This window comes from Ixodes scapularis, unplaced genomic scaffold (genome assembly GCF_016920785.2).
Source record: "Ixodes scapularis isolate PalLabHiFi unplaced genomic scaffold, ASM1692078v2 PGA_scaffold1__304_contigs__length_218370807, whole genome shotgun sequence".
In the NCBI taxonomy this organism is placed as follows: Eukaryota; Metazoa; Arthropoda; class Arachnida; order Ixodida; family Ixodidae; genus Ixodes; species Ixodes scapularis.
Window position 1 is genome coordinate 103024464 of NW_024609846.1, and position 20878 is coordinate 103045341.

At 45.7% G+C, this 20878-nt stretch overlaps 1 protein-coding gene across 1 annotated transcript in view; it reads right to left on the reverse strand.

The window, feature by feature from the left end:
• Positions 1–20878, reverse strand: part of LOC8031338 (NAD kinase) — a 292525-nt gene that overhangs the window by 208194 nt on the left and 63453 nt on the right. The window lies entirely within an intron of this gene.

Consider the following 20878-nt stretch of genomic DNA (forward strand, 5'->3'; position numbering starts at 1 on the left):
AATTATCCAGAAATCCAATACAAATATGACGCGGGTTGAACATTGTGATTTCAGAACGCAGAGAAGGCGGGAGGAAAGCGAAAGAGAGTACGCGATAACCTCCTTTTGTGTTCGCCTTATTTGTTTGTGCGTCGCTTCAAGGATATGCGAAGCGTTTGAGTTGGCAAGAACTTACACCAGAACAGCCTCACAATAGCCTATTTTCAAAAAACCCTGCACGCAACACTGCTCGCGTTGAATTATGGGACCCGATAGGCCATGGAGAGCAGTAACATGGATTCGGTTTCAATCGCCTCGTTTACAAAGTAGTGCATCTCAGCAAATAAAGTCAACGCTCGTTTGCACTGCACCCATTCATCTTCGTGAAAGTCCCAATTGAGAGTTCAAACACGGACCTACAGCAGCCGTAAGAGCCTGCATAAGTTTAGCGAGGCCTAGAAGTCCGGCCCTGCCGCGTCCCATACCTCTCTGTCGCCCTGGCTACCGCTCCATAGCGCAGCTTGAACTTCCCGGCTCACGGATAATTCAAGAAACCTTGGAAACTGAGGAACCGATGGAACAGGACGACTGGCCCGGTGTACTTCTTCCATGTGCCGTCGTCGTCTCGTGTTTACCAGCGCACAAACTCCGGCACGTCGGGAGCCCGAGAAAACACGCCTCAGCATTCCATACGTATCGGTATGCGCAACACCTACAGTATTATGAAGTTAAGAAAAGTCGCATATTTAAAAATGCAAGCACTGTATTTGGTCATGACGTAATGTCGTGAAGCGAAGTTGGCAATTCGAAACCGAAATTCAGTGGCCACCGCTACCCAAGATGCTTTCTGTGTCATCTGGCCGCTGATGGGTTCTATTGTGGAAGAGGTCTATTCCCTTAGCCGCGGGTTCTCCCGTGAATTTCCGTGAAGATCACACGCGCGTTCTAAACCAACTTCTAAGTAAGATTAAAAAAAAAAAAAAAAAAACAGTACGGAGGCATTTTGCCAACAAGATAATCGATGCACCCAGCTGGCAGGTTTCTCAGTGATCGCAAACTACAATATAGCGCAGTAATATTTGAACAATCAAGGCCAATTTTCCCGTAGGTTCGAATATTGCTGAAACATTCTCTTCGGGAACGCTGTAGTAATAGCTACATCACGAGGGAGCCGGGAACGCGTCAAAATGCAACGTCCAATTTTCTTCCGCTGCTTTCTTAACATTTTGTACTCCACAAAACGGTTTTTATTATTTTATTAATCCGTATAAAGAATGAAACAACAAGCAATACTATCAAACGTTTACTGCCAGACTTCTATGATTGCAAATTTCAACTCGTGAAAGCTCGTTCCTTTCAGGACACAATTCCTTCACTCAATCTCGACACTGTAGTCACTCGGATGACTCCAGTCAAAAAGAGTTATGCATCCATCAGTTCAAACAGGGCCTTTCATACGATTAAAACTATATACTTACAGGTGACTGGCAACTTGATGAAACGCAGGGCGTGATTTACGCTTCAAAATTCTTTTCTTGGCGTTTTTTTTTTTTATCAGCTATTTTCAGAACTACGTTGACTGCGTCGCGTTAACGGGATGCTTGCCACCTTCTACGTCAATTTCTTATGGTCTCGCTGACTCTAGATGTCATACCGATCCTGTTCCCAACGCCGCCAGCGGTTGTCGCATGTGACCAACCCCTATAGAATCAAGAAGTGTGTTCCGTGTGTTTCTGTGCCCACACGACCACTTGATCACTGCCGCTTCGCTCCGGCAGGACGTTTCACACGGAGATGCGTAGAAACAGTGGTCCAGCTGAGTGTTTCCCGAGTTTCTCGCCGGGAACACGGCCCAGCGGACACGAGCAATGCGTTTGCCGCCATGCTACCGTGGCTAAAGGCGCTGGTATTCAGCGCACAGCTTTTGCAGAGGCGAGGACCCGAAACATGGTTTTCAAACCCGACGAGAAAAGAAGCGGTAGCGCTAGGAACACGAGGAGCACGAGCGGACATTCCCTCGCTCAAGAGAACTGTGTTTCGGCGTCTCGCCGCAGCGGGGCGCCCGTTACATGCCTCTCCTATCATCCGTTGTCTACCGCCCTACCTTTTCACTTTCGGCGGCCGCGTCTCGCGGCGATCTGCCAGGCTTTGTCAGTATAGAAGAGGCTATGGTACTACAAACGATACCATCACCCTAAACAGAATGACATTAAGGCACCCTATGTTTGGACCGCTAGCGCCACATTTGGGCGGAGAATGAGCGTTCGGCAGTGCGTAGTTTATTTTTCCGAAGGAAAGAAACCCCGTAAATGTCTTTGGGGAGCACCCTGTATATAACGACGGTACTTACCGTGTAGAGTCCTTTTTCGCAGAAGGGGAATAGACGCTAAGCAGAGAAATGGAGCGGTGTAGCTGTATCATCCTGCCGACACGGCGGGGGTGCTGTTTGTATCTTGGCCGAAGCGTCCTCACGCGTCTGTCTAATCAGAAACGCTGCTATCGCCCGGCTGTTCAAAAGTTGCCCCACTACTTATCGGCAGGACCTTGGTTATCGTCGTTTCACATTTCTCACTCGCACGCATCTTGGAGTTATTACATCGCCGAGTAAAAAAAGAACATCAATGAAACGCGGGGTTCGTAATCTGATGTGAAAACGGAGCATGAGATAAGGTGGCGATGCCAGGTGTTTTGTAGAGATATCCGTTTCCATCAATATAGGCTGTATCTGAAGATAACCATATCTGACTCGGCATCAGAAGCGTCAGAGAAGGGGAAGTGTTTATTCAACAAGCACCTGCAATATAATACTTAAAAAACTCGGCAAACGATAAAAAAAAACTGGGTCAACTCAAGACAGACGAAGTTCTCAAGCTCAACTGTCTCAAAGCTTCTACAGTTTACCAGCTTGTCTGTGTTTCGGTGTTGAATTTGGAAATAATTTTCAACATCCGCTTTGTAGACCTTATTGTCATTTCCAAGACAAAACTTTTTGGGGGGAAAAGAAATCGAAACAAGTTTGATCGAATAAACCCTCTTCGCAAAACTCTTCTTCTTTAACTATCCTTCCCCGCATATGAATGTTCTACTGCTAGATCGCTTCTGTGTCAACCTTTACCCCTTTGAATGCGGTTTTTCGTTGCTTTTTGTTTATTTTTCCGCATGTTTTACTCCAATTTTAGCAGAAAAGGTATAGCATGCTTTCTGAAGTATGTTTTTTTTTAAATTAAAACAGATTGATCTATGGGCTGAAAGTTAATCGATGTCTGCATGCCTCCACCCTACTATATTTTTCTCGAATTATACTTTTCGAGACACGGTGCTATGCAATGTGGCACCCCGGCTTCGCGCCTAGGGTTCACTCTTTTCGAGTAACCGTAACCAACATTTTTTTATTCGGAACTATGACCTTTTTAAATTTTGCTTATTACTAAACTAGTTTATTACTAATTTCTAGATCTTGGTGTTCGCCATAAAGCGTGTGGTTGAATGAACTAGATTTGTCTTTCTAGACTCTAAACTGTCATTCAATGCTGCCTGGTCTTTGGATGTCTTAATTGGCAAATAAACCAAACAATCATCCGCAAACAAAGTTATTTGCACTGGCGGTTTAATTACCATTGAGATATCATTAATATATAAAAGAAACAACAATGGTCCTAATGCTGATCCTTGTGGTACACCTGAAGTTACCGATAATGAGCCTGAAAGAGCACCTTGAACTTCAACCGTCTGCGATCTATTTCTTAAATAAGCTTCAGTCTAACTTATAATATTTTCGTTTAATCTAAACATCTTAAGTTTTATTAGTAATTTTTTATGCGAACGCGATCAAATATTTTTGAAAAATTTATGCTTACGACATCAATTTGTTGCTTCGAATCCATGGCAGACGCAAGATCGTGAAAAGTTTTTAGAAGTTGGGTCGTTTTTGACAAACCTGCCCTGAAGCTATGTTGTTTTGAATAAAGCAAAGCGTTGCTGTCCAGGAATTTAATTATACGTTTTGAAACTATATGCTCCATCACTTTGCAGCAGGTGCTAGTTAAAGACACTGGATGGTAATTTTTTATTTGTAGACGATTGCGACGTTTATATATCGGCACCACTTTAGCCCTTAACCAATCAGAAGGAAGACTACTTGTTTCTAAAGACTTCTTAAAAATTGTTTCTAGGTAGAATGACAACCATTCAGCGTATCTTCTGAGAAATTATCCGGGGATGTTATCTGGTCCCTGAGCCTTTTTCAGATAGAGATGCAATAATCTATCAAATATTCCATCCTGCGTTATTATTAGCTCAGTCATCTGAGGTGGCATCGCGCTGGTAGAAATTGGGACCTTGCTTTGTCCGTCTTCCTTCGTAAAAACCGATTGAAAAAGCGTTAAACCTGTTTGCAATATTTTTACAATCCGTGACTACCGCATTATCTACAATGATTTGTTGAATTTGCTCGTTTTTATTGCTTATGTACCTCCAGAATTTCCCCTGTGAACTCCTCAAAAGTCGTGCAGAGTGACCCTAAAGAACCTTTCTTCCACTTCTTTCAGTAATCGCTTCATTGTCCTGGTAATCTCTTGGATGACTTCCCGTTTTTTTTTATTTGCTTTCCGCATTCGCCTTATATTACGCTTGTGGTGTATGATTTCACGAGTAATTCATGGATTATGTTTTGCTATTTGCTTTACACGTGTCGGAACACAAGTTTCAATACAGTGTGATACCAAATTGCTCAAGTAAAGTCACATGTCGTCCAGATTATGTGTATAAATAAGATTCCTAAAATCATCCCATGCCGTCTCCAAGTGGTCAAGAATAGCAACGTCATTTGCCCTGTGAAAATCTTTTATTAAAGATCTTCTTGCAACGCAGTGTTCTTTCCTGGGATTTAACATAATGCCAAGTAAAACCATTTGATGATTTGATATGCCTTCATTTACAGCGGCAGAATAATCGTTTATATTATCTGACAAAAATACCAAATCAATTAACGTCTTGCTGTGTTGAGTAATTCTCCTGTAGTCCTCAACTACTAGTTTGAGACAATAATTAAACGCGATATCAAGTAATTTTTCGCAACTTGCTACTTCCAAACACCCAACCGAGAGCTGCTCCCAATCAATACCGGGAAGGTTAAAACCCCCTGCTTTGATTAGTCGAGTATTGCTGTTTACATGTTTCCTTAACAAATTGTCAAGATCCTCCAAAAACTCGGTCGGAGCGTTCGGCACTCTATAGGCAGCCACAAGCACAAAATATATATTACAAACATAAATTTTACAGAACAATGTCTCTTTCAACTCACAGTTCAACAACAAACAAGAAATATTGCTTTTCACGATAATAGCAAGGCCCCCTCCACAAGATCACCTTTCTAAAAAATTTTGTACGGTGGAATAATAAGGTCACTTGTCATCTCAGACGACAACCAAGTTTCAGTTAAGATAAGAAAATGCGGGTTGTGTACGATTATCATATGCTCCAAAGATGTCACTTTGTTTACTATGATTCTAGCGTTAAAAGTGATAATTCGTAACTCAGACGGTTTTGCAACTGGTTGTGAAAGCCCCCCCCCCCCCCCCCCATTGCCGGTCTCCTCTCATTTTATCAGGCACTGTACACCTTGCATTGTTTTCGACGACCCAATGGAACACTGTGTTGTTGATTCTTAGCTTGTCGTGGGCAAGAAATACTTTACCTCTATTTTTCCTGTTCGTTTGTGCGCTATCCCACAGTTTTTTCCTGATATTTAACGCTACTTTTGCATAGTAACAACTTACACTCAGCTTACTTCCCTTCAACGTTCTGCAGTTTTTCAGTACCTCTTGCTTCTTATTGTAATCCATAAATCTCATAATTACTGGTCTACATGTGCCCTGTTTTTTCTGACCAATCCTGTGGATTCGTTCAATTGTCGTAGCTGTTACTCCCAACTTGTTAGCAAATATTTCCTTTACAACAGTTTCCTTTAGTCCTGAAGAGGTTTCACCATCATCTTCCCGCAGTCCGAGCATTAATAAGTTATTTAGTCTGCTGTAGTTTTCAAGTTCAATCATTCTTCCCTTCTGCTGTTCTACCGTTTGTTCGAGTGTCCTTCTCATGGTAGCCCAGGTGTACAGGTATCAAGATCAAACTTCAGCTGCCGTTTTCAGACTCAACTAATAACTGGGATCTGCGTTACGTCAGTTCCCGGGGAGTTCTAGCTATTTTAAACCGGGCTATGTTGCAGAACACGGACTCACAATATCGTATTCTGCAGGGCGGAAAACGGGTTCTTGGTTTCCTTCTTTCTATTCACTCTCGCACTGTTCTCTCTTCTCCCCGCAGGAGCGGGTCTCTGAGCTACTCCCCACAGAAAGGAGGGATTGAGGGAGAGTTTCCTTCTTTCTCGTTTCCCGTCGTCCTTTAAGCGGAAGCAGGGTTAGATGCGTAAAAATAGAATAAATGTGATCCCCATTCTACCTTCAAGCGGAAGAAGAAATTGTGTAGTTCGAAGTTTGAACTAAGGTGATTTTATTTGTATTTTTGTGTCAACGTATTTGTTTACGTGCATTCTTATTCGAGACACGGAGGCATTGACATTGTGTTAATAAATACACCAATAGATAGGGACCACATTTGAGTCTAAATACTACTCTGAAGGTGCCTTGAGAGCTAGAACAAAGTATTCTGTTCCATTCAATAAAGTAAACATGTAGAATACCATATGTTGCATTTTTTCTTTCGTACCACGTCGTCTAGTAACACCAATGCAATTATACATTTGCGTTGGTTATTTATTAATCTGTTCAGCTATAATTTATATTTACTTAAGGGACTGCGAACAATTTTATGTTCCACAAGCAAGCATCCGTCAATACAAAGGAAATAAAAAGTGCCCTGTACGATCATCGGACGAAAGTGCACAGGGAGTAATCACAAAACACGTCGCTTTGAAATATATTGTATTATCCTAATGGTGGCTTAAAATTCGACTTGATGTAGCAATAAATGGTCACTGGACCCATATCTTTTTAGAAAACACAATGCCACTAACTCTCCTCGTTGTCAGTTACAAGTCGTAAGAACAGTCTTCACGAGCATATTCATAATAATAATTATAAACAGTATGTGGTAATGGACACCCTCAGCGTTTAATCGTGCCGCTAGACACCGCAAAAGAATATCATTTCTATACCTCTGAAACATGCCGCCTTTTATCGAGAACAATTGACTTATTCTAATTTTTTTCTTTTTTAAAGAAGAGCCGGTTCTTATTGGAATATCTTGATTTTCAGAAGCCTCTCGCTACCCTCAGTTTTATATGTATACGTGTCTCTGTCGCCCTATCTATAGCTACACCACTAGAGCCGCGGTCACCATGCTAATGCATTATAGACCAGGACGTTTAAATAGGGCAGGACCGGGCATGATGTCATGCCCAGCGACGCCGGAAAAAGAGCTCAATCCCAGACTGCATTACGCAGCGACGCGCTCTCATCCAAGCCCATCGCCCATCGCTTGCTCGCCACTCGGTGGACTACGTTAGGCTTATGCTACGTCTGCTCCGCGCCTGCGGTCTACTTCGTCTGCTCGCTGTCGCTGCTGGCTTTCGATACGATCGGCGCACCAAAAGAAATGTCGATGCGAACCCGCATTCTCATCACGGCGGAGAGAAACGAAAACCTGCTGGAAGCAGGGGTTGTGTGGCTTTCTCAACACGCGGTGCAGTTCTCAGCGTTCGTGCGTACGACAACTGATGCGCTCGCTTTCCAAAGCCGCACTATGACGACTCGCTCTAGATGACGCTCCCGGCGCGGTGCTGAGAGCGTCCTCTACACGTCGACTTTCTACTTGCCCGGCGAGTGTTGAGCTTCAAATCTCACCTTTTCGACACCGATTCAGTGGACGCTGCTATGAAGATACGGGGTAAGCAACAGCGTTGCCACGGCAATGCCATGGCAACGAGGATGTTTGCCCCATGTTTCCACGGCGGCGTCCGCTACCGAGTTTCCTAATCGCGATGAAAATTACCCTAGACTGCGGCAAAACACGAGTAATTTAGTAAAAGAAGAAAGACAAAAGAAAAAGTTGGTTGCTCGTCTCAATAGCCGAGAGCCTGAAGGGATATTTCGTGGCCACGCCTACTTCCGTTACTTCACTTCACGTACGGAGAATATGGATGCCACCGCATGACCACATCTACAGCTTCCTTGATTATACCGTATACACTCTTCAGAGACTGTCTGAGGTGTTCCTTAGATGACGGTCACATTGGCCAAAGCTGTCTGCAGACGTGTTCGAAACATATACGTACGTATATGAAGCAAGTATACGTCGAAGATGCCCCAGACATGTCCGCAGACGATTCTGTCATCATGTGTGCAACGAACACCGCGTCTTTTGCAACGATGAATGACCGGTGTGACTACGGCTTGAAGAAACGACATATGCGGTTTAAAAAGATCTTTCATGTCTATAACCTTTCACGTGTAGTCTCGTTTCAATTGTAGTTGTACTATTCGCACAATAGATATGTGTTTACACGAATCGTGTGAGGCTATAGTATAGGAAAGGTAACATCAGGTTCTCGTAAAGGCCGTAAGCCAATACGGGGGAGGGGGGGGGGGGGGCATATTATGCCAGCAATCGTGGAACGCCTAATGTATTCAAGGCAGGCCGCGCCTCGCGGACCGGCGAGCAATCAGATAGCATACGATAACGCTTTACTGAGCATACGCTAGACAGTGATGCGAATGCGTGACTGCTATACTCAACAAACGGTACTTTAGGAGATTTCTGTGGCCGCTTTCTCGAGTTTGTGAAACATGGACGATTATTTCGATACGAAGCGCGTAAACAGAGGTCGTCATATAGAGCCATGGTGTTTAACAACTCGCTTAACCCGAGACTGCGGCACAATAAGGAAACGATAACAGTGATAGGGAAGGAAAATGGGGGATAAAGGACGTCTCAACTGAAACGCGTTGTCTCTCCCACATTTTCTGTTTCTATCTCCAACTACTCCTTTTTTAGGTTAATGTCGTTTTGTGAACTCCCACCAGCTCGACGGCGCGCTAATTGTATTTTTATTCACATAAAACGTCTGATTAATAAGCAGCGCGTTTTGTCTCTCGCAGGCGCTGAATCCTGACGAAGCCAGGGACACCCGGTAGAGAGCCGGACCAGACTCGCCGTTCCTCGTAGCTAACCCTAATCCGATGATGTCCGTCGAGCCGGCCCTTATGGCCGCCTACCAGGGCGACCTGCTGGCGCTCTGCTGGCTCCAGCAGCACCACGCGGACTATCTTCGAGTGCGTGACTCCGTCGGTGGTTCCTGCGTGCACTACGCTGCGCGCGGTGGTCACGTGAAGGCCCTTCGGTTTCTGGTGCAAGCCGTCGGGCTGCGGCCCCACGCCCGGGACGTGGCTGGGGCCAGTCCGGCGCACGAGGCGGCGGCCGCGGGCAAGACAAGGGCCCTGCGTTGGTTGCTCGTGCACACGGCCTGCAAGGTACGGGACGTGGATCGAGAGGGCGCCACTGTCCTCCACATCGCCGCAAGGTGAGCAGCCCTCCGCATGCACGTTGGGTTCCACCTTATTCTCATTATTTTCCAGACTAATTCACTACTCTGCGCTGTAAATTAAAGCTGAGGCCCCACCGCGGCCTGAAAAATGATGATGTATAAGCCTGTGCTGAAGACGCGTTTCAAAAGCTTTGTCACCCCCCTAAACATTTTTAGTACATACGTGGTCCTATAGATCAGAAAATGGACTGCGTCTTGATGTAAAATAAATATGTACGAGGAGCAGCAGCCTTTTTGGTATACTCCATGTAAAAATGCTTCAATTTATATGTGAATGCGCGTGCATAGTAGGTCTATACACTCCGTGCGGGAACTATAGGGGGCGCTTTGAAAACGCGGGTAGCGCCGCTAGCGGAGGAGCTGGCGTTCGACTGTGAGGCGCGTTCAGCAGCCTGCGGCGCCTTTTCGCATGCCTAGAGCACTATATAGCTCCTTCGGAGCAGAGTAGCGCAATCTAGAACGCCGCCTCTCGGCGACTAGCGGCGAACGCCAGGAGGTTCCAACTGCGGTCAGAAATGCATGGAGAACGTGAGAAAATCGTTGTTTCTTCAGTGTTGTGGGAACGTACGGCATCGCAATCATTTTTGACATAATAATGGAACACTTTAGAATAATTTGCGCTAAGTTTTGTGCCCCGCAAGGACCTGACTTTGTTTTAAAAATTGCCTGAGCGGCATCATGCAGCAGACGACACGGCGACGTCACACCATTCACGTGACCCGCTCCGGCCAACCCGAAAAGCCCATCTCCGCTGCGAGCAAAAATCGTCTGCTTCAAACGCCATTGTCTTGGAAATTGCCTTCTCAAAATTTGCACACGAATCCGATATTGTTAAAACTTTGATAAAGTGTTTAGTGCTTTACTAACTTCCCGACAGACTAGTTTTGAAAAGTGTGAACTCGCCGTTCATTTTTTAATCATCCGTGTTGTGTCGATCTCCATGTATTCTCCCATAGGGCGGGCCGCCTCCTGGAACCCTGAGTACCACGTGACTCGCGCCGAGCCGCTCTGTCGGCCATGTTGTCGGCAAAACACGGAGTTCAAAGGATTGCGCTACTCTGCTCCGTAGGAGCTATATAGTGCTCTACGCATGCCAAGCTGTGGCGGCGGAAGCGCGCACGGGCGAAACTTTTGCTTTTTGAGCCGATAAGTTGAGGTTGACGTTGCATGAGTGCTGAGGCAGAAGGGCATTTAGCTGTTCTCCACTTCTTATATATTGAGCTTGAGTCTTTAGTAGAGGTAATTTTTTTAGTTGCGGCCGAAAAAGGAGTTGGAGCAATTTTCCGAAAAACAAGACGGCCGCCACCTTAATTGCTCCGAGTGGGAAATTTCGCTCGTCGCTGTAAACCTAGGACTACTGGAACGATGATATTTGGAGGCGAGTGAGATGTTCACTAAGTTTGTGCACGAAGAGTGCCAAGTTTCTTTAAGACAGAAGGTGTGAAAGTTATGTTTCTAACGAATTAAGAAATAAAGCTGTACGGGATATCCAATATTGGACCCAAAATGTTGTGTTATAGCGGGCTGTGCAAAGTGCAGATTTGGGCACACAGGTGCTTGGACTTGACAGTAACATGACACAGCACTTATTATACAAAAAAGGTGGCATAGGGAAACCAGGTGAAAATTTGGTTTGGGCGGCGTAACTCAATGGGAACCGGTTTTGACCATGAAAAGGCTGTCAAGAGAATACCACAGGTGGGGGGAGGTGAAGACTTAAGAGATAGGAAGGGACTAGTAGACTGTACTTCCAATTGAAACAACTTTACGAAAGGTGGTTCCAAAGCCGAGAAAACAAAGTTGTCGGCCAACACACGGTTTGGCCGCCAAGGGCTTTTGCGGTCAGCTGTTGTGTAATAACCTGTTGTGCGAGGTGCTGATTTTCGGCGCACAGGTACTTTGACATGACCGTCACTTGGCACAACACTTATTACAATAAAAAGAGTTGGCATAGCGAATACAGGTGGAAATTTGGTTTGGGTGGCGTAACTAAATAGGAACTGGCTTTGACCGTCAAAGGCTGTCAGATAATACCACTCATTGTGGGAGGTGCACACTTTACAGGTAGGTAGGGACCAGTGGACGGTACTTCCAGTTCGAACCACTTTGCGATAGGTGGCTCTAAAGCCGAGAAAAAAAAAAATGTTGTCTATAGAACTCGGGGTGTCAGCGTTTCGACATCCAAAAGCAGGCTGATCAAGAAAGAAAGCACACCACATAAACTTCCATACTCAAACGTCGATTATACAGTGATGCCGAGTTTCATTGTTTTCTTTAGATTTATATTTGTCACTTTTTTTTACCGTTCGAATCTTTCTTCCTGAAGTACAGATTGCGTGCCATACTTGTCGGGAAATATCATCGACACGTACGATGGGAACGAAACTTCTTTGGAGGGCATTCCTTCAACGAAATTGGCACTGCATACCCGCGAGTATGGGATGGCATTTCAGTTCGTCCCATCGGCGTTGACACATGTAGGCGTTACTGGTACGAAAACAAACGCAGAGCGCAAAGCGGCAGTATAGAATATGTCAGCCATGCCGACACAGTGGCAGACATGATCGGGAGACCAAATTTCTCGCGTCGTACGGCACGGCTCCATCGTTGTCGCTCTCCCACAAAACATCGGCGAGGTGAAAAACTGTGAAACCTTGTCTCCACGAGATACGACGCATAACTATTGAAGCACTTAATGACGCAGCACAGGCAGCATGCTGTGAACCCAGCGCAACCGCACCACTCCGACTTCAATGCGTACTAACGTACGCGGTGTGGTTTCGGTTTCGCTTTCTCTGGGGTTCTCACTACCTACCTTCGGTACCGGTCACGCGGCGGCGCGCCAGTCGCATCGCACGGAGTGTATACCTGTCTGTGAATCGTTCCAGAATATTACTTCTCAGTATGCCTACATGATACGATGCGGTATCCCCAGTGCGATTACGTTTTTCCGAAGGAAAGCGTTGTCTGGCGAGTAACAGAAGTGGGTACACTCTGTACTGTACTGTACTGTGCTGTATACACGTTTGCAAGTCCGGCTTCAGGGCGCTGCCATCTTGCCTGTCTGGGGTGCGCTTGGACCAGTCATAATCCTATTACGAAGCCTTGCTAAGGCGTCGTAATCGGATTATGGCCGCTCCCGAGAGCGCACCCCACTGAGGAAGATGGCGGAGCCCTAAGACCGGACTTGCAAACGTGTATATCAGTAAAATACCATTACATCATCACTAGACGCGTTGCTGCAGGCCTTGATGGTGAGGGCGACTTGCCTTTCTGCGGCACCGTAGCTTTCCCGAGCTAAAATAAATATCAATATCAATCAATCAATATCACTCTAACTGTAGCCCAACATGAGCTTGAGAAATATTTTTTAAAACTAGACGTAAGGGCATAAGTGAGGCGGAGGGGTCTCACCGTGCTCATTAACACTCTAGACTTTTTAGAGCGCAGCTCTTAGGGCCCGTTTGCGGCTTGAGCGGCGTCGGCGTCGCCGTCGCCGTCGGCGTAACCGCACGGTGGATTATGGGTAAATTTCCCCGCTAAATCTAGCGGAAAAATTTCCCCGCTAGATTTAGCGGAAGAAATTCCCCGCTAAATCTAGCGGAAAAATTTTACCCGCTAGATTTAGCGGAAGAAATTTCCCGCTAAATCTAGCGGAAAATTTCCCCGCTAAATCTAGCGGAAAAATTTCTCCGCTAAATCTAGCGGAAAAATTTCTCCGCTAAATCTAGCGGAAAAATTTCTCCGCTATATTTAGCGGAAAAATTTCTCCGCTAAATCTAGCGGGAAAAATGCCCCACTAAATCTAGCGGAAAAATTAACCCGCTAAATCTTGCGGAAAAATTTCCCCGCTAAATCTAGCGGAAAAAATTCCGCGCTAAATCTAGCGGAAAAATTTCCCCGCTAGATTTAGCGGAAAAAATTCCCCGCTAAGTCTAGCGGAAAAATGTTCCCGTTAAACCTAGCGGAAAAATTTCCCCGCTAAATCCAGCGGAAAAAAAAAATTTCTGGGGGGTCACGTGACCCCCCAAGGTCACATGACCCCCCCCCCCTCCCCCCCGCCCCGAGAACAGGTGACCCTCAATACCCTTCCCTCCTCCTCCTCAAGAGCTGCGCTCTAATTCGGTGTTACAGGGAGTTGTAAACGGCTTTCATTTTGTTTGCCTGGGTAATAAACGCTGGAAAAAGGTGTATCCGGCGCGCAAGTTCGCCCGCTCTTTACCCGCCTCGTGCGTTTGTCTGCCGTCCAGATGCGTCCACGTGCTTTTTTTTTTTTCTTCTACCAGCTGCAGGGGGCCCCCAGAGAGTCGGGGGCCCTGGGCTGCAGCACCCTTAGCCCGTACCTTAATCCGGCGCTGATAGTAATTTAGAAAAGTGTCCCGAACAAACGTGTGTACGAACAGAACATATTGAAAGATGGAACTAATTAAACCACAGAAAGTCTATGGGGCGAATGTGCTGCGAAAAATCAATGAATTTTGCCCGGTGGCTTTTGCTTTGCGCGTGGCATCAGCACTGAGGGTAGGTACAATTTTTATAGTATGTTTATTTTTATAAAATACGCTATGCTTTCTTTTTGTATACGGACCGTTCACCTCTTAGCGAGCAGGGCGATGAGAGCTACGCACCCGCGGGGCCAGTCAACCGCTTCCCTTTCATCGCTTTACACAACTGTCCACGTCTAGGTACGGGCGAAAGCATGATCACGTGGCATAAGATAGGCGTAAGCCTGGTTAGCGAGTATAAGGAGCTTCTACCGCACTGTCAGCTTAGGAGTCACGGAATATAACCTCATACGCGCTGTTTACTAAAACAAAATTTGTTTGACTACACCGGGTGTGGGCACCGCGCTCGCGCAGAAACCAAATTCGCGTGAGGTGAATCGTCCGCGCATGCGCCGTTCTGGCGGCAGCGCCACCGCAGTCGCCTGGCGTCATGGTCGCTTGTTGGGGTTGAACCAACGCTACTAGAACCACTCAGTTGGGAAACTGCCATAGAGACTGCTCTGAAAAAGTGGCCCCAATCCGTCCACCAGAACTGAGCAAATGACAAACACAACGCCGCCATTTCTCCCGCAGCGGCCACTCGAGGAACGGCACGTTACTTCTATTTTGGCTTAATCGGCCATTTTGGCGCCGAAACAGATACAGCGGAAGAGGTTACAGGGGTGCCACCCCCGTCTCCCCAGCGGACACGCCGCGAACTACAACTGAAATTAAAATGCACCTAGGTCGGGACGCGCTACCTGAAAACACCGCTGAGGCATGATTGTATAAAAACAATATTGATTGTTCCGCAAAACCTTGCAAACTAAAGATTATAAGAACATCACGCGTCCTTCCATTTTGTACTAAACTCCAATAAATTTCATACAAAAAGAGTCTTTTCCGTTTGTTTTTATGCAAAAACATGCTTCCTAGAAGCTCAAGGTGACCACAGTACAGACAAATGATAAAGAGTGGCGCTGTTGTCGTATTTAGCTCGGTCTCGGTGGACGCCAGCGACCCAGGTTTCGACGGCGAGTTTCCCAACTGAGTGTTCTAGTAACGTTGGGTTGAACATAGCCTACTATAGTATACTGACAATGTCTGGCAGATGGCCACGAGAAGCGGCCGCCGAAATGAAAAGGGTGGAGCGGCAGACAACGGATGAGAGGAGAGTCACGTGACTAGCGCCCCGCTGCGGCGAGACGCCGAAACACACTTCTTCCGAGCGAAAAAGTGTGTTTCAGATTCTCGCCGCCGCAAAAGCTGTGCGCTGACGTCCAGGTTCTCCGAAAAATGGCTCTTTGATGCCTCTGTGCTACCAGATCATCGCGCTCCAAGTCTGCGACCGGGCACTCTATGGCTCCGTCGTCGAACTGCCAGGCTTTGTGAGTATAGCGGAGGCTATGGGGTAGAACTATAGGTGGACGAGGGTGCCTCAATGTCCTTCTTTTCTCAGGGTGATGCCACTCTTTGTAGTACCCGATATACCGACAGCACGCGCTCACAGTAAAAATAGGAAAAAATCGTCAGAAACAAAATGCCGCCGTAGCACTGTCAATGCCAAGAGCTCGTGCAGTTAAACGCCATTTCACGCGCTACAGAAAAAAGAAAAAAAAAAAAGCGTCGAAAGCAAAATACAAAAGGGTCAGATGTCGCTCCCCTAAGCAAAGTGCGCATAGAGGCACCAGGTAAAACTAGCGACCTGTCGTTCTTCTAGATATGTCGGGAACGCGTCTCTGACTGGTGTGTCAACTGCGTCCAAGGAAGTGGTCCCTCGATTTCCGCCCAAAGACGTCATAAAAGTGTTACACTGTGGCCGGTCGCGATCTTGTCGGCGTCACAGCAACGGTGGGGTATGTGGCAGACGCCTGTTCCGCGACAGATCGCACTCTAGTTTGACAGTCCACGGCAGTTTCGGCAGCCAAGAGTTGGGACGCCGCGACGACAGCGACACTCGGGCTCGCTCGCGTTTTTCTCCGGCATTTTGAATACCAACCGCTAGGTTCGCAACAGGCAACTGCATGACACTCTGGCTTTTGTGACGTCATTTGTTGCCACCTCGGGAGCACTTTCGATGCAGAGGCTCAATCGGACGCTAAACACACCCGTCGGAGACGCGTTCCATGGTACCATATAGTGATATCTCCACTCGTGCTGTCGCTTTCCATTCCTCCACGACGGATGTTTGGTGCGCCATTTGTTGGGGTCTCTCAGAAACCGATAAATAGAAGTCATATGAAAAAAAAAAGAGATAACATATTATGCCGCCTGGCCACCAGAACGAGAGAAAGGATGGAGAACTGGTTTGATTGCCCGTCATGCATGCAGTCCGGGTCCCCGTTAGACGTGCCGTTTGAAAAGGCACGACCTCCGCGCCGGCTCCAAAAGGACGGATCCGGTGAGCCGAACGTGGTCGTCCAGAGAACGGGGTTCCGCTCGCGACCGCACAAAGCCCTGGATTCGAACCAAGGACGACAGCCGGCGTGCCATTGTGGGCGGACCGTGAAATGGGAGGGAGCTTCGTGCCTTCCGCATCCCGGACGAGACTGAAAAACAAACGAGCGTCCTTCGCATTTCCGAGTCCACATTTAGTAGGCTTGTGTTAATTCTTGGACCTCTATGTGGTAAAGCGAGCGATGTATAATTAACTTGAGTGACCCCGTGGATGGAACGTTCTGCGCGTTTGGTAAGGTACTCTGGAAAGCGAATGTGGTCGAACGTATTATTTTGTTTTAGGCATTTAATATTTTAACAATATATCAATTTCAACTGCTTCACTTTTTTTTTCTTTTTTAGATATGTGTTCGATCCAAATTTGGATGAATAATAATTCAAATGTAATCGCGCTGCGTCAGTAGCGGCGTTCGATTTACCTCCTCCACCTGCACCTCCTGCATCGGTGCTGAAAATACTGGCAGTCTACTTCCGGTATGTGTATTGACATACGACCGGATGTACACCGCCCTACACTTTTTTCCGCACCGGTGCCATAGATTTATTACAAGAAACGCTAGAGGCTCAGGTGGCGCTAGTGTGCTGTTGCATTTTGAAGCAGACAGCAAGCAGTCGGAAATTGACTTCCGCTAATGCATTTCTATGGGAAAAAGCGAGTGCATTTTCTCTCTGCGCTCGGTTATAAGAGCAAACATCACGAATATTTCGTACGTGCTAGGCACATTGGAACATTTCTCAGTCACGCAGACGAAATAATTGGTCAGTTAAGGCATTTTTATTTGAAATTCGTGGCATGAAAAACGGTGTTAAAACCGCTTCGTACGTGTATTTATGTGCACTGTCGGACACTGTTGGCGCGAACACGGCGTCGACGCTTTCCAGCATGGGGGATATATACGTGCCAAACGAACGAAGGACATGTGGAAAACCAAAATAGACGGCAAGAACTTCGCAGTAACACTGGATAAGTAACTCCCTGTGCACGCAGACAATCAAAATAAATTGAAAGCCACGTATTATAGTCTGATTTGCAATAAATAAATACTGCTTTATGCTTTATGCTCATGAATATGTGCGATGATGCTTGTTCTGGGTTCAAATCATCACCCGCACGCTCCTAATGTTAGGAGGTAAAAGCGCTAAAAAACGACGGACAAGTTGAAGAATGACGAACACCACAGAGCGCTAACTTGCAACTGAAGTTTATTACTGAAAACACGTACACATATATACACCGTGACATCAAAAAGACAAGTGGCAATAATGCCGCTTCATCTATCTAAGGTTAATCTATGAATTGTTTACTCTTTCGAATGATTTCAAATATGCCACCTCAGAGCTATACAGGTTTACTGAGGGAGCGCTGACACACATGCCCTGATCGTACTTCAAAATAAAAAACGCCTCCGATATCTCTCTCGTTTTTTTGTCTCTATTCCGAGTTAAGATAACGGTGTTGTCAAGCCGTGGGACACACCCACATCTGTTACAGTGTACAGCCAGATTGCCCGAGGGTGATGATCTAACTGACAGGGCATGTTCGATCATCACCCTCGGGCAGTTAGATCATCACCCTCGGGCAATCTGGCTGTACACTGTAACAGATGTGGGTGTGTCCCACGGCTTGACAACACCGTTATCTTAACTCGGAATAGAGACAAAAAAACGAGAGAGATATCGGAGGCGTTTTTTATTTTGAAGTACGATCAGGGCATGTGTGTCAGCGCTCCCTCAGTAAACCTGTATAGCTCTGAGGTGGCATATTTGAAATCATTCGAAAGAGTAAACAATTCATAGATTAACCTTAGATAGATGAAGCGGCATTATTGCCACTTGTCTTTTTGATGTCACGGTGTATATATGTGTACGTGTTTTCAGTAATAAACTTCAGTTGCAAGTTAGCGCTCTGTGGTGTTCGTCATTCTTCAACTTGTCCGTCGTTTTTTAGCGCTTTTACCTCCTATTCATGAATAACCAACTAGCCCAAGTACACACCCTTCTCCTAATGTTTGCAAATAGGGGGAGCCAGAGAGCAGGTGCCCGATATAAGAACTGCCCGACATAGGAAATAATAAAAAGACATACCTTTCCTAGTTCACGTGCTTTATTTTTTTGCGTTGGAATGTTTTTTAACTGATTGTAAAGATGCACGACGGAGTCATTTTTATCCAATGACAGGACGGGCAGATTAGATATATAAGCACCACCGAAATGCTAGCAAACCTTGAACACAATCTGCATTCCTTTCGATCGTTAGTTTGCTTAGAATCGTCGCTCGTTTTCACATACCTTCCTTGAAACAGAGGTTTAGGCCTGAAATGGAGCGAAGTTTAACATCGTTCAGTGGTAAAGAAAAATGCTGTAACTAAAGCAATTACACTTTCACAATACCAATAAAGGTACATACCAGACGGTACAACCGAAATGACAAAGGTTATTCATGTTATTTTCCGGCGAAGAGACAAAATTCACGCGCGTTTTCCCATAGGAATACACAGGGAGGCTGGAAATGTAGACTGCATGCTGTCTGCTTCATTTTGCAACCGGAAGAACACATGCGCCAGCTGAGTTTCTAGCGTTTATGTTAATAACTCTATGACCGGCGCTGGAGAAGCAGGTACATCGAACCCAGCTACTGTTGTCCTACTTGGAAGCGGAGAGAGCACTAATTAAAAATTATTTTATTTGGATGTGTCTTTGCAAGCGTTGTGTGTGCCTAATCCGAAACCTAAAAAACGCGTCCAAAAAAGCTTTTATATCTTGCTAAATTAGGCATTTTCGACGATGCCCAGCATCGTTCTGACGAAAATCATAGCTTTAAACGTACAAACTAAAAATATGATTACTTAAAATAATTATCAGCCTAATTATCGCGAGCGTTATTAATTTTATTGAAAGTCCCTTTGGCAAAAACCGATACTACTTTTTTTTTTTTTTTTTTTTGTGATGCGTTTTCAGAACGCTTTGGCCGGCGCTCCGTGGAATATCCTGTACATCAGATATAGGCTAGCGTATATATTTAAAGAATCCCATTACTCCAAAATAAAGTATTAATTTAATAAAAAGTAAAAACCAAAAACACTTAAGCACCATCTTCTTTTCGTGTATGTGCCGAGTTAACGCCAAGAAATACCCTTCCGGCCGGCGAAAGAGCTCTGCCCAGTAGCAATCTCGGAAGCTATATGATTTCGACGATGCTTTCGACTTTGCCTTTAAGGTTGCATGCTTGTTGCCCCTATCAGAAAGTGGCCCCACAAGCACGACTTCCTCAAAGCCGCTGGACCCTCTTATAATACGATCCTATGCGTCGGAGCATGCGGCGTTGAAAATGTCGAGGATTATTTTTTTTTTAAATTTTCTGAACGAAAGGAGTTACACCTTGAAACTTCATAACGCAAACTCCACCTTTACTGCACCTTGGATTCAACTTTAAAACTTCTCTCTACCTGGAGGCGACGATTTCTGCGGCCTCTGTCTATACCATCTTGTAAATCCGAGTCCCATCAGCGCAGGGCGGCATTGACCCGGCTGAGACGCCGCATATCTCATTTGGATTTTCTAGTAGAATTTGAGATTGAAACGTCGCCTCATGTGCGTACGTTGCACTGAAATTGAGTTTGTCAACTAAGTTCATGTCGACGAAGATATGCAGAGTTTATGGGAGCGTTGTTTATTTGAAAGGCAATATATCTTTACGCTCCTGTCCTTTCGACTAGAGTCATATAAGCCGGGAAAGAAAAAAGAGGGAGGGGGGTATTTTATTGGAAACAGCAACGACAACAATACGGATGAACGGAAACAACTCCCACAAGTACTCGTTATTGACAACTTTTTGCGAAAATCCCAGAAGGCCGCGCACAAAATCGTGCACGCTGTTTGTTATCTTTTTTTTTTTTTTTTTTTTTGCAATGAAGAAAGACAGAGGAAATGAGAATTACTCCGATTTACAAAGAGGTGCATTAAACCTTTTGCCAAAATTGAAGCGATCCTAGCGGAATGATGCCCCGCAAAGCACCTCGGCTACTTTTTGGCCACTAAATGTCGGTTTCAGTTGGCCAACCTCACTTCACGACATCAGGTGAAGACCAAATATAATGTCGCAGATTCAAATACGAGACTTTCCTTAAATTCGTAATAGGTGTCGCCTACCGACACAAATAAATTGCTTTAACACAGTTTTTTTTTTTTTTTTTGGGGGGGGGGGGGGGAGGGGGGGGGTGGTTTGGGGGGGATTTTGAAGTGATGGGATTTGTGCGCAGGTGAACACGGGACAATGATGACATATGGAAGAAGTATAGACCGTTTAACTAAAGGAGGACAAGAGTAAAAAAAAAAGGGGAAAGCGCTGCCGGCGCTTTCTTTTTTTCTTAGAGGAAGCCGTGAAAAAAGCAAGCGC